The following is a 15,091-nucleotide window of genomic DNA, read 5'->3' on the forward strand; positions in this document are numbered from 1 at the left end:
AGCAGAGGAGGTTCCACCTGAACTTAAGGAAAAACTTTTTCACTGTGAGGGTGACAGAGCCCTGGGACAGACTGCCCAGAGAGGTTGTGGAGTCTCCTTCACTAGAAACATTCAAAACCTGCCCGGATGCATTCCTGTGTGACCTACTATAGGTAATCCTGCTCTGGCAGGGGAGTTGGACTTGATGATCTGACCCCTAACAGTCTCTGATATACAGCAATTTGTCACAAAGCAGCTGAAGTTCTACTTTGATTTATTCTTCCCCAGCAATATTGATCATAGAATGTCTGACTTACTGTGAAAACAATGATTTGTTTATATGGGCTCCCAGACACCAGACTTTAAAGGCAGAAGAATCCAATCATTTTGGACTTTAAAAAAACCAAAAGAATAACGTCGAGTTTGAAGCCATTAGTTTTGGTGTGCCAGAAATCAAACTGCTGGCCCCTATGCGTTTTCATAGCAGCTGAGGGAATATGGAGAAACTTCATCTCCAAAGGTGGATGAGATCAGGGTGCAAGAATTATCTGAGCAAAATAATCAAGTATGAAAATGTAATTGCCATGAAACAGGGGAGAGAGTTTAAATAACCCCCACAATCTGGAAATGCCACTGTTCGGTTACGTATAATGGATGAATGGAATACCTCATGGCACTCTGGATTTGAAATATTTTTTACAACAAAGGGATACTTTGGAAGGAAAAACTGCAGTTCCACAATCTGCTTTCTCCAGGGACAACACTGAGCCCAGTTTTGGTCTAGGAAAATCTTAAATTCTTCAGGAAAATAAATAAAAACCTCACACTTACATGTGCTTTGCAGTAGTCCGGCACACTTTTTCCTGTGTATTTCATGATGAAAGGAGTCACTGGAGTTCCTGCCTTGAGCCCTGTGGCTGTGCCTCAAGTGAGAGGGAAATTTTCTTCAACCTAGGTGGGAGTGAAGCCATCACCTTCTCGGGAGACTGGCTGCAGCAAACAGCCACACAAGGCTGCTTCAAGCTGATCCTCTATCCTTGTGCAAGACCTTGATGCCTGTAAGAAACTAAAAATAAAACCAAAAAATAAAACCAAATCTGGATGGAGAAGTGGGGGAGCTTTCTTCTCTGTGAGTGACTAGCTACTGCATGTTCCAGTAACTGCTGGCCTTCAGGTGTTTTTCCTCTCAAGTGGTTTAGTAAAAATAGCTGGAGATGATGAATTTAATTTCCACCTGAAGCTTTTACAGGATCAGGTCTATAGGGAAGGCGATTCCAATGTGTCCTCAGCTGCGGAAGGAGAGACAGGTGCAGGCTAAAAAAAAAAAGGCTCATTATAATCACTGCTCTTCAGCACAGCTGGTTTAACAAGAGCACAGAGGTTCATTTGGCCCATGCTTGGAAAATGTGAATTTCCATCTTTTTGTTCTCTTCTTAATGTAGCGTGCAGAAAGGTCACTTGTTCTGGCAGTGGCTAATACCTGACATCTGAGCAGACCCTTAACAGGGGCAAATTGGTGTAGTTCAGTGGTATAAATAGCGACAGCAGCACTCATCATCTGAGGATCTGCTCAAAAATGCTTTTGATTAATTTCCTGTTACCAGGTTGGTCTTCAAATGCCTCTAGATAAGTTCCTGGCAGTCCAGTTAAGCAGAGTGGCATTTCCGCAGTTCAGCCTTTGATTTGCAAGCCAGCACTTGCTGCTTCCTACTGATTGCATTCACCTACCTCCACTGGTGGCCTCGGCAGGGAGCTGGCTAGCGAACCTTCCCTGGGCAATTTGTCCTGACACAGTGCAGACTAACAGTGGCATTAATACCTCCTGTCCTCCACCTGCCTACTTTCCCTTGTGTATTTAACCAGCTTGTGGAGCCCTCACCGTTTGGAGGACTCCATACTGTTCTTCCTCCAGCATGTAGGGCTGGATGATACAAATGTGCTGCTTTCACTTCCCAGTATGCATTTGTGGCCCTTAACACTTACAAGGATGTGTTGTTCAATTATGAAGGCAACTATTCAGTAGTATTTTTTGTCACCAACAAATACTAATTAAAAAAAATTGGCAACCATCTCTACATTATATTTTATGAAATCCTTAAGGATTCTTTTCATGTGTTCTTACTCAGACTAAAACTGTTCAACTGTAGCATTTCATGGTAATTTGACTTTTTTAGTACAGTTGTAGCACAAGTCAGGTTTATAGTCATAAGATGCAGGTGAAGAAAAATTAACTTGAGCAGCAGAAACCAAAATCTGCACAGTGAATCTCAGAATAGGGTTATCTTTTCTGCAAAGCTGCAGTACCAGGATTATAAACTCAATTTTCTTGTCACGTACATGGGCCCTGGTAACTAAACTGGGTGTAGCTACTCGTGATGGAGAAGATGCACCATGCTCAACAGAGTTCAGTGCCACCAAGTAATCTACTTTTTGTATCCATGCCATCTAGCTGAGGTTTTACTTCCAGTCATATGAAGATCTGTACAAACAGCTTAAGGTGGAAAAGGACCATTGCTTCAAAAATAAAAGCAAGGGGGAAATCACAGCAGCTTGAAGGCAGAGGGAAGGAGATGCTCCCAGGGCTTTTCTCAGGTCCCAGTGATCACTCCCAGGTCTCCTGAACTAGGGGTTTTAGGCGTAGTCTTTGCCACCTGTCTCACGGCTGTTACTTCCAGACAATGCACTGGGGAAGTCACTGACAGAGACATGGGTAAGAGGGCATAAAGGAAAATTAGCATTTTGGGCCACACAGTAATAGTGTGGAGAGGGAAAAGCATTCATGTCCCAGCCTGCCTGTAATCAGTCTGGTTGCAACAAGATACTCAGTCCCTGTGTAAGCAGAGGGAAAAGGGATGGGTTTTGGTTTGTTAGGGTTTGGGGGTTTTTTGACACATCCATGTAGATTTTGAAAGGAGGAAACCAAGCAAGCTAAAATTAAATGTAATTTTCTCTTTTCCCCCCCATAGACTCAGTCTGGATGGATGCCAAACCACATTTTGGAGGGGTGAGAAAGGCCCAACATCTGCTTCTGGTGTAAGTGTTTGTATCTGCGCTCTAAGAAAATTAGGTTTGAAATAATCTCCAATTGTCTGACACCTGTATCCTATTAGAAGTGACACATGGAAACACCTTCAGCGCACCGAATTTAGCACCATGTCAACAGTTTAATGTTAACAGGAGAAAAATGGGTAAAACCCATTGCTTCCCAGTTTCTGCTGAAACAGATCTTGTGTCATTTCACAGGATCATACTGCAAGCTTGATCCATAAGTGTAATGGGGTTTGAACCAGTAATTACCACAGGGTTTGTGTCCCTAGGTATAGCTGCAATTAAATTCAGTGTGCACCTCAAGGTGACCTGTGTACTGTGTTTTGAGCTCAGCAGAGGCACACCTATGGTTTGGGTGCCAGCCAGGACCTGGGACACAGAGACACAGCAACGAAAGGGACATTTTTTCTGAAGTTCCATTACGAATCTGAAGTTTAGCAACTTAAAGAACCTTCCAAAAGAGTGAAAATTTCACTCAACCTGAAACAACTTCCCTCCTCTCCGGCAGCATTATTGCTTTCTGATTTATTATTCAGTTCATCTTCCTAAAAATTCATTGGATAAACAAAAGGGATTTTTACTTTATACTTTCAATGGGAAATGTTGATGACAACATGATTATGGAGAAAAAATATAAGCAGCCCCATGTATAATAATAATGGATGTGTGATTTTCAGTGTTATTGATTGCCCTGGGTTTTTTCCGTTTGCTTTCCAAAAAGGCTCAAAACAACTGACCCTATTCACAGACTTAGTGAAGTCCTGGTGTTGCTCAGAGCCATGTGAGTTTGAACTCACCAAATTGGAATTTCAAGAGTGGCTCCTTGAGTTCATTTGGAGAACAAGCCTGCCTGAGTAGGGCTGTGCTGGACCAGCCACGCACATGCTTAGCTTTCACAGAACGCATTCAGTGTCTATTTGCCAGGCAGCAGTTACTTGGCAGTTCTGAGAAACTTGACCACAATGTGTTATCACCAGCAGAGATTTTTCTCCATTGAACATGAAAACATGTGGTTTTGTTGCTTTCAGACACAGTTTCAGGACAGATTGCTTCTACGCTGACAATATGACCAAATATTGATGTTCATGTTATTTGGAGAGCAAGCCCATAACATATTGCATCTATCAGACAATTACATTGTCACTAGTTCTTGAAACTCTGGGAATATAGATATGCACAAGCAGCTTAGTTGGTGCCTGTCTTTCCCCACAGCAGTAACTTGCAGTTGACAAACTAACAACCTAATTTGTACCTTGTTGGGCAAGATGTTCTGACAATTCCTTGTGTAGAAGAAACTCAGATTTCTGAAAGCACACCTTGAGAGCACCAATGCGTCTAGTCTACTGTGAGTTTCATCCTATGCATATCAATATTCTTCCCTTTATCTAACCTAAAGGTCTAGACACCTTATTCTTCCTGGCTCAGAAGAGCTAAATTTCTGTTACGATCATATAGAAAATCTTCATCAATCTCACCACAATAAACTAATTAAATAGATAAGAAAGAGACATTCAATAATTGTATGAGATATCCCTTCTCTTTCCTTTTTTAAATGTTTGGGACAAGGCTTCTGCTCCTCAGTAATCTGAAGCAGTCAATGTTAACTTGTCATTCTGGTAGTAACAATAACACCCAAAATATTACCAACCACATGATGTAATTTGCTATATCATGATGATGGGTTTGGATAGCAGCTGTCAAGTTGGCATTTTTTACAGCATTTCAGGATTTATAAAGAAAACCTCACAACTCTACTGTGTTCATTATCACACCAAGATTACCATTTTGCTAGTGACCTGCCCAAATTTTGATACTAGAAAGAAGGACACTCTCTTAAATTTGCTCTTATTTTTACAAAGGAAGATAAAGGCTCTGTCAATCCAAACAGAAGTGGCTTCTGACATTGCAGTGATTTCACAACATTGAATTTGGATGTGCTTTCAAATGCAAGCAGTTAAAAACTGCTGCAGAATCATCCCTGTCTCCAGTAGCTTGCTGGATTGTGCTGGGAGATAATGGATTGACACTATTCCTGATCTTGGCCAAACACTGCTGGTACAGTACTGAAGGTCATTCGCAGCTTACCTCTGCGTGTGCTGGGTGATGTACAGCAGAGCTCAGCTGCACTGATGGGTTCATCCTTCTCCAAGGCAATGACCAATGTTGAGCAGCTGGCTGAAAGGCTGTTTGATCTTCCCACTGCTTTGCAGACAATACCAAACCGCTCATGGAAAAAATATAACAAAAAAAGCCCACTATTGAAAAGATTTATCAGCAAATGTAGTAGAGCCATGCTTGACCTCCCTATCTTCTCTTGTTCCCCAAAGGCAGCACGTGCAAGATATTTCCTGTCTTTCATGTTACCGACTGGAATGCATCGTGAAGTCCAAATTTGCAACCTGCTGTCTGTTTTAGTCATTAGGCATGACTTTCTTTGTCTCTCGCTGAGAGCTGCAGCCAACTGTTCACTGTTGTAATACATATTTTTTTTCTGTATCCCCTCCCTCCCTTGAACAAATAAACAAAACAACTCTGCCAGGCTGAAAGCTCAAATTCACTCATCAGCTGAGGCCGCTGTGTCTTACAGTATCTTACTTCCACATCGGCACATCACGTGCTGCTCTAGCCCACAAAACAGTAGTTGCAGAGTAAATAGCCTCCACTGTTATTCAGGGGCAAACTCAAAGGTTACAGTATAACAATTAAAAGCAACTGCTAGACGTCAAAAGAGCTGATCAGCCCCAGCACTTGTCCAGCTGAGCACTAAACTTACTGGATGCATTCACTGCCACACCAGGAACACAGACCTTGGTTCTGCACTCACTGCTCTGTCAATAGCATCCAGACCTCATGATCTTTATATCATTTTTTAAAACTATGTCCACTCTGCAAAGACACAAATCATGAAATGGAGCTACTGCATTATCTTCAGCAGCTGCTCTGTCTTGGAATATTGTTCTCAAAATAGTTTCTTGGTATTGCAGCCTCTCTGATCACCTTGAAACTCAATGGAAGATAACTTACAGGGACATTAAAATATACATTGAGTGTAAAGCACCAGCTGGTTATGTTGTGATCCCCTCAAGTGGTACACAAGTACAGGTTATGCCTTCACTACACTGGTATTTTATAGATAGATAAATATTCAGTAAATGTCTTTAAAGTGAAAGAGACTCATACAATCCTTGATCATATTTATCTTAGGGCTGTAGCAGAGATAAAAAGAACTAAAAGAAGGTGCATGTGCCAAACTGATACCTAATCTGAAACCTAGACTGGTGAGAGAGGTCTGGCCCTAACAGTGTGACCTGTGCGGCTGCTCTGTCATTCCAATAACAAGTTTATTCCATGAGCAGCAAAGTAAGTAGATCTTGATTTCCTACCTACTTTTGCCTTTTGTCTCCTAAATCTCCTTCCAGTGCAGTAAGTCTGGCCATCTGCTCTTCGCCTACACCAGCCCAAGCTGCAGATACCCACAGTGGTTAGTCTGGAGCTGAAGACACAGGCTAGCCCAGCAGCTCCTGTCAAACCCATGAGGTAACTGATGGTTTCTGATGGCACTTCTGTCAGTGTGGGCACCAACATGAATCTTTTCCTTCAGTCCAGCTTCCAGCATTCACAGGCTTCATAAGCAGTTGAGGTGATTAAATCCCATCTCAAATATGGCTGAAATTATTTAGCCATTTGCAAGGTAATCAAGGGGAGACCGGCCAGCAGATTGGGAGGCAGACCACAGAAGGCTGGCCTGTTAAGTTAAAAGAAGCCCAATCCTCTGATCCAGCACAAATACCCAAACCCTCATGCTAGAAGTAAACCAGCCTTTGACTATCTTCCACTGTTTGGCAGCTACTCTCAGCTACTCTGCAAATAATAAGGCTTTTTTTTTTTTTGTATACTAATTTGACACCAACCATTGCAAGTAGTTGAAAAGACCTGAAGCTCAACTCATGCATTCATCTGCAAATACAGTTGTCCCTTATCCGTGTCCCACCTTGTAACTCAGGGGCAGAGTTTGTTATTTTTAACGGTTTGGATTTCCAAGACAGAGAATGGACAAAATATCTGCCAGTTCTCTTGTTCAGCTAAAAATGCTGACATTTTTATCTAGAGAGGGCAAAGACTGAAGTCAGTTGTCCTACAGCAGCATGAATTTCAGATTTTCCCTTTTAGGGAATGTTGCAGGATCCCCAACATGAGTCACCTCTTTGGAAGAGCAGGATGGAATATTACAAGTATTTTTGCCCAAGGACTTCACCATGAGGTAAAAGGCTTTAATGGAAGTGTATGATCACGCCCTGCATCTCTCTCAGGCTATTTCCAGCCTTTGCCTGACCATACACATTTACTCTGTACCTTGTGAGCTGTGGTGGAATAGAGATGCTCAGGCAGGTCATGCAGTTGTGTTCCCAGCTGCAGAAAACACTGTGCAGTTCAGACCCTCAGCTGTAGAGCTGCAGGTCGATAGACTAAACTATTCTGTTGGTAATTACTTTCCATATAGGTTGAAGTAATCAATTGACTGCCATTACCTGTTTTAGTTCTGCATTTTCTCATTAATTTTAACCAGATACTAAGCAAATAATTTTAGGGAGTTACAAACATTCTTAAAGCAAGAAGATCCTTGCTAAGAGGCATTTTCTTCTAATTCAGTCCATTCAAAAAAAAAAAAGGTCTGAAAACAACCAATAGAACAGTAAGATTTGTTGCACTGACAAGCCAGAGCAGGTTACCTTACAGAGCTCACAGGCATCACTCTTCTGCAATTTTACTGAAAAAACAAACCACCAAAAACAAGATAAAAATAAAAGTGAAAAATAGGAGCTGGGGTGTTAGAGAGAAGTGCCCACAGACTGAAGCAAAGTTGATAAAAAAAGTAGCCTTTGTTTTCAGTGAAATAAATGACTTGGGCTGAGGGAAAAATACGACTGGCACATTAAAAATCACTGTTAGGAAAAGGATTTGGGGCCTGTTTGCAACTCCCATGTGATTCAGTCAGCTGCCTGTAACCATACGATTGACACTGTTTAAATTCACAGCTTTTCAGGAGGATGAAGCTTGCTCCCTATTCATCTTTGCCACCACATAAAGAATTAAGAGAGTGGCTGGTGATGAAGAACAAATTAATCAGGTTTATTGTGACAACCATGACTGTTATAAAACAGATACTCTTACAGCACATGCTAACCTCCCCCATGCTTTTTCTTTTTTTTTTTCCCAGACCTTGTTGAACGTTCAGTTCAGGTCTCCTGAGACTTATGTTTAGGGAAGTGCTGATTCTGGGAATAAATCCATCTCAGGTACATGCAATAGAAGCTGCCTGTACTACACCATTTGCAGTTATGTGTCCAGATGTACTGTTGTTCTCACATCTGAAATCATGCCGTTTTTTCTTAAAAAAATGGCTTTGACCAGTCTTCAGGAGCAACCAGCCATGTAGAACAGAAAGATATTTATCTTTGGTTTAGTTCAATATTTGATCCTCATTGAATATTTGCTCTTTACGGTAGAAGTGGCCAAGGACAGGGAGCAATTAAGAAATTTCTGAACTAAAGGCAGCTCAAGCACAGTCAATATGATCTGACTCAAACCAACATGTTAAGTTTTCACATGGGCTAAGGAAGGATATCCTCCATAATCTGACCTTTAGAAACAGTGGCAACATTAATGCTGACTGTTCCAGTGGGTCATTTTGAAAAGATCTTCCATCACCATAACATTATGATAAAACTTATTTATCTGTCCTGTGCTTCAGCCATTACAGGCAGGGAATCCAAAACAAAGTTTGAGAGGGAGAAAGCAAATCACTACAGAAGTAGTAGTGTACACTGGACTGAGCCTGTAAGACTAAATTGCATCTAACTTCTTACTGGCATCACACTTCATGGTCTCTAACAGGAGAATCTGTTGTGCCATATAAGCATCAGGGATCCAGATTCCTAAATATTCTTACCGTGCTCTATTTGTGAAATTGCTAAATCTCCTTTACAGCTAGAACTGTAACCTGCTTGGATTTGTTTCCACCCACCATTAATGTGATGCAATCCTGTGCTCACAAGTTCCACTGTAAGCAAAAGAACAGCTGCAGTCTAGATAAAAAAAATGCAAGGAGGGTAATGATGTCACTCTGTCATTTGGTCCTTTAAAACTGTCAAAGGGCCAACTACATTTTGTGCATTGGACTCCACCAGCAGGAATGAAAATGTCACTTCTAGGCAAATGAAAACATCACTTCTGGGCAAATGTCTTAAAAAAAAAAAAAAAAGGCTTAATGAAGCAAGGATTTCACCACTAAATGTTTTAATGTACCTTGCTGCTGAAGGCATTAGAGAGAGAACTCAGCCTGACAGACTATTGGAAAGCAATGATGTTTTGATGCAAGACAACCAAAGAAAAATGAGTTCCTAAATGTTAAAACCAAATTATTCTCCCTTGTGTGGAGAAAGCGAATCGGAGGCCTAAAGTAAATATTTGAGTCATCTGATCCACATGCTGTAGCCAGAACTCATTAGGTATCTGCTAATTACAGCTTTGAAAGATGCCATGGAGTGACAGAAGGCAGCCCTAGATGTATTTAAGTTAGTTTTACAACTGTGGAGCCTGAAAAACCCTTGGGTTCTTTCCTACAGTCAACAGCTTCGACAAAGAGCCTTTGCGTTAATTACAACCACATCTTGTCCTTTTTTATATATGAGAAACACTACAATCCTTATATAAACTATAAAACAGCCATTGTCATTTAGGGATGCTATTAATCAAGGCATTCTCATGTGTTTCCCCTTCATGGCTCCCTTGCCTAGATTTCAGCATAACAGCTCAATGGTTTTTAACTGAAAGCAGCATGGACATGTGCAGCCATTGCAGAAGGCTCAGGACTTTTATTTCAGTACAGGAAAGGCTTAGCTGTGAAACCTCTGGCAAAGGGGAAGCCCTGAAGCTCTGCCAGCATTGGCAGCATCATGATCGCTGAGAAAAAGGAACAAAAATAGCTATTTCAGTCTGAAAGTAACTTTCATGTTGCTTCTTTCCTCCTCCACTCCTGGGAAGTCAGTGCAACAAGCAGAAAAACAGATGAATTCTTTTTGCATTGTTCTGAACAGGTTATGTCTGGGATCCAGACATGACATAAATGACAACTGGGAATACTTAGACTCAAGATTAAGAAAAATATTAAAGGTTAGCAGCTGCCTAATGAAGTTAAAGGGTTGTCATTACTGGAGACATTTAAGGACAGTTTAGACAAGCATCTATTGGGAATATTAGTGCAAATATTCTGCTCTGGGGCAGTAGCATGGATTAAATGACACCCTAAGATCCCTCCTGGTTGCATGACTCTAAACTCAGCAGCCTTCCATCCCAAGTTACTTGTTCTCCATTGTATGGCCTTCTGTATCATTTTTAAACTCCTTCACAACACTCCCAGGAACTCCGTGCAGATGTGCATGCAACCCTGGAGGTAATCTGAAATCTCAGTTACTTAGTAAAATGGAGGGGGAGGAAGGATTGCTATATCATTGAGAAGTAGAAAACAAGGCTGAAAATGCACATGACAAAGACACCCAAACCACAGCAGTATAAATGATGAGTTACAACAGCAATAGAAATTCAGTTAGTGGGATAGCAGAGACCTGACATTTTTCATTTCTCCATGTCTATTACATGTCTACTGGAACCAGAAGTAAGATTACTTCTGCCAGTTTGAGTCATAGCCAATTTAGGCAAGCTGCAGAGTTGCCCTCTCTTTGGGTCCATGTTAGAAACCTTCACTCTATGCTAGCTCCTTCAGTGCTGCAGCAGATCAGCATTGAAATGTCTCTAGGTGAAACACTTTCAAGGTGCCTAGAAAACAGTACTAGAGGACAACTTTGGAGTAACACCTTTTTTTTTTTTTTTTTCCCCTCCCTTGATAAATAAAAGAGGAACAATTTAGGTGAGATTCACTGCTTCAGGTTCCCAGTTTGTCACAGAAGTCCTCTGAGCTTGACTTCAGCAGCCTATAACCTGGTTACCAGTTATCACAGAAACACAAAAGAGAGCCAAAAGAGACCGTGGTTAGGATCTTTCTCTTGCCCAAAAGATCCAGCACACAGGAAGAGGACGGCTGAGTAGGACAAACCAGCAATAGCATAGTTCTTCCATGTGGCTTCATGGGGCAGTTAACTTTATTACCTGGTAATTAATAAGTAAGACTTCAGACAAGCTGACTCTACGTCCCACATGGCAACGGATTTGTGTGGGCAGACAACTCACAAAAAGCATGCTGCAAGATGAATGTTTCAGAGGGGCAAATCAGTCCATTAGGAAAGTCAAGTTAAGAATACAGTGTAGCCATACTTTAATACTACCATTAAAGAACATAAATATCAGCTCTCAAGTTTAAAAAAAAAGCCAAAGAATTGGAAGAAGTTAAAAGAGGCAAGCTAAAAAGACAAAAAGTACAAAATACCTGAGGAAGAAAAGGTTGGAGGACAGGTGAGCAGGGATCAGATGACAAAAATATGTCTGTGAACAGCAATGCAAAGGGCTTTAGCGCTGAGGTGGGAAGGCTAATACCCATGCTGTAGAACAGACACTTGCTTATAATACCACCACTTTAGAAGAGGAAAAAGGAAGGAATGTTGAGCATGCACATTTTTCAAAGCAGAAGCAGCATAATCCAGGGGTGCAACAGCTGTTGCTTTAAAGCATTGAGTATTGCTACCTAAGAAGTTGGATGACAATTTTTCTTCTTTACTGTTTGATTTTACAATACCATCTCTTCATGTAGTCAGTAATATGAAATATGTGACCAGAACACTCTCACACCTGTAAGCTCAGTACTAGCATTCTTCTCTGTAGAGGCAGTGAATATTTTTGAAACAAATGCTTAGGTGAACCTGAGCCTGCTTTCTGTGAACTGACCCAAGATAACTAGTTTTGATCACGTATACCTGTTATAAACTTTATTTAAACCTTAAAGCTAAAAAAGATATCAAACAATCCTAAACCATATGATAAACAGATGCCAAAGTAATGTAACTCACACTCTCTTCTGTTCATTTTTTTGGTGATAAAAGGCAAAAACTGGTTGATTTACTGTGCACTCAAATATTGGGAGAACCCAGGAACATGTGGGATCAGTTTAGGTCAGGATCAAAACCCCGTAATTTAGCTGAAAGCAGCTTCCAAACTAAGCTCATACTGTATTTCACACTGTATTTATAGTGCAGTTACTATGTGCTAGTACATCATTAAATGTCCTAAGAACTAAACAACCCTACTTTTTACTGGGAGGGGTTTCTTTCCCTTAAGCTAGAAATACTTATTTCAGTATAATCCTGTGTGAATCAGCCACACTCATAGTATTCAGTCCCCATCCAATATCCAGATCTGACAACTGCCAAGCTGCCTACAGAAATTTCTCACTGCTGGTAAGTGATCACAGTCTCCTGTTCTCCATTTTTTAACATCCACCTCAGCCTGACTATGATCACTACTCCTCCCTGACCAGTTTGAAGCAGAAAGTAGATTTGGTAAACAAAGCGGAAAAGATGAGATGAAACTGCCTGGTTGCTTCAGGGGTACATCAGCTTCAAGGAGATGGCTGAAAAGAGGGAGGGGAATAAGCTACAAAAGCAGAGGGGGAAAAAGAAAACGAAAAGAAAAAGAAAAGAAAAACTCCCAAAAGCTAAACAAAGAAATCTTGAATCGTTCATGCTGTTGTCCAACCTGCTGCTCAGAATGCAGGATGGGGACTGAGAGGACTGACTCTGATTTCCACTACCATGTCTGTGATATAAAGCTCTCTGATGGGCTGCTCCATCTGTGTAACACAGATAATGATGCCATTTTCAAACACTCTGGGTTCTGTAGTGTGTGCCCAGCCATGTGGTATTTGAAAGTCTGTTTCCAGTCCTGCTGCATTCAAGTAGTAAACTGAGAAGAGCATTGTGCAGGAGACAAATTGGACATGGATCAGAGATCTTAGTTTACCACACTTTGGAGAGGAATGGTGTTTTTTGATGAGTGTTCAGAGCCAAAGCCTACCCTTATCGCACAGAAGTTGCTGTCTGTAGGGAAAGGCATGGTAAGAGCAGTGCTGACTGGAAAAGCAGCCAGCTGACTTGGTATCTCTCTCAAACAACACTGGGACATGCTGAGCTCAGGAAACAGTGGAAGAATAAGCAAAATCACATCACAAACTAAATTAGGAAACATTTCTGCTTTGCAGACTCTACAGCTGTTACATTTACAAACTTACTTGAAACAAAACACAAGCTGAAAATGAGCTATTGGAATGTTTTTTTCTTTCCTTCCCTTCCCCCTCTCCCCCTTTTTACCACTTGAGTGTGTGCAGAAGATGTGGTCTGTGTATTAAATGGTTTCCTATAAAGAAAATGACAGAGACAGGAATAAATATCCTGGGATTTATGCAGCCAGCACACACTAAATGGTGGGGAGCTTTGCCAGGTTGTTATATGTGTTATGATATGGTCTCCAACATCTGACTGGAAAACAGTGTGATATGCAGTGGGATGTACTGAAAGGCAGCCAACATGGCATCTTGGGTACTCTTACAACAACAATTAGCTTTATCAAACTTGAACCAGTGATGTCAAAATATTTTTAGCTTGTAGTCATGAAATAGGCAACAAACATACAAGTTTGCTACTTCATACTAACATATGTTTGGTCTCAAGAGGTTGAGTATCTATTTCCAAACTGTGTTGAAAATTAAAACAAAAATACCTTTTCTTCTTGTCCAGGCTTCTGAAGCATGTCAGCCTGCACACAAATTATGGTTTTGCAGGACTTCTTATTTCTCATGATACAATGGCTTCTATGTAGACCTGCAAGGTAAACCACACTTTTAAGCATGTATAATAAAACTGAGCCTTCAAGCAAACAAAACAACCCAACAAACAAAACAATCACAAATCCTCAACATTTTCACTGAGCTGTAATAGATTAAATCACAGATATGAGCCAACAATATCATGGGAAAGAAATAGCAAACCATTCTAGGACAAATGAACAGAATTATCATCTGTAAAGCACATGGCAGAACACTTGCATTTGGCCCTGCGGTGGGAAGCAGGCAGCTCAGCTGTGGGCACCATCATCCCAAGAGGATGTGGACAGAACAAGTAAACCTGGATAACAGGAACAAGGATGTTGGGAGGTCTGGGGAAGGAAGTTTATTAGAAAAGGATGATTAGGGCTGCTTGTTGTGAGGAGCAGAGGAGCAGAGAAGCAGTTCTCTTTGTGGCTGTCTTCAGATGTGTGAGGAGCAGTTAGGAAGAAGTGAACAGTTTCCTCCACACACCACCAGCCCCTTTGACAGCATTAAGCTCACTGAAGAGCATGAAGTGCCAGAGACAAGACTGAGGCAAGCATCCCTGCTGTGACTTCAGTTATACAAGGAATTATAAACTTGTGCAATACAACTTGGCTGCATTCTGAAAAATCCAGCACAATCTTGCTAGCTGATGCATTCCTTGTACACATGTAAATGTTTGCTCGAAAGCTATCTTCTCCCATCTCCCAAACAAGAAAGTGCTCAGCATTTCCTTCTGGTGTCCACCTGGCTCTCCATTTCAAGCTGCTCTGCTTTGATCTTCCCCCTTTCTGTTTACTGTTATTATCTCATTAGTATTTGTCTGTCTTTTTCCTGATACTACTCCACTGGCTGTTGGGAAATGTGCTGGGCTCCCTTTGCTGGCTCAGAAACAAGCTGCACTTTACTAGGAGCAGCAAGAAACAGGAGCAGTCCAGTAGTTTCCACAGACAGACCAGGTTTCACTAAAGATGTGCTGCAAATTAAGCAAACAATTCAGTTAAAATAATTTCTGACTGACGGATCATCTGCTCCTGGAAAACAAGGGAAATATGTTTTATATGAATGGAAACTATCTAGACCTTATTTGAATACGAAGCAGCAAAACCCAAAAGCCAAGACATCCAGAAACAGAGATGTGCACACTTAGTGTCTGTCTGCAGACAGCAGAGGCTAAATCCAGAGGGCATCCACCTTTTTATCTGCCACTTGGTCAAGCTGTTCTCTGACTATACTATGAGGGTTTTTCCC

General features: G+C 41.2%; 1 long non-coding RNA gene across 6 annotated transcripts in view; it reads left to right on the forward strand.

The window, feature by feature from the left end:
• Window positions 1-15,091, forward strand: part of LOC137448933 (uncharacterized) — a 160,862-nt gene that overhangs the window by 111,574 nt on the left and 34,197 nt on the right. For 3 of the 6 annotated variants that reach the window (XR_010989263.1, XR_010989258.1, XR_010989260.1), the window contains one exon: window positions 2,946-3,012. This is a non-coding gene — a long non-coding RNA (uncharacterized lncRNA). Of the gene's footprint in view, window positions 1-2,945; window positions 3,013-5,354; window positions 5,937-6,446; window positions 6,565-7,197; window positions 7,281-15,091 lie in introns of those variants that run through there. The other 3 variants (XR_010989261.1, XR_010989262.1, XR_010989259.1) reach the window with 3 other exon arrangements.

This window comes from Melanerpes formicivorus, unplaced genomic scaffold (assembly GCF_026170545.1).
Source record: "Melanerpes formicivorus ecotype bairdi unplaced genomic scaffold, bMelFor1.0.p_v2 SCAF_27, whole genome shotgun sequence".
NCBI lineage: Eukaryota > Metazoa > Chordata > Aves > Piciformes > Picidae > Melanerpes > Melanerpes formicivorus.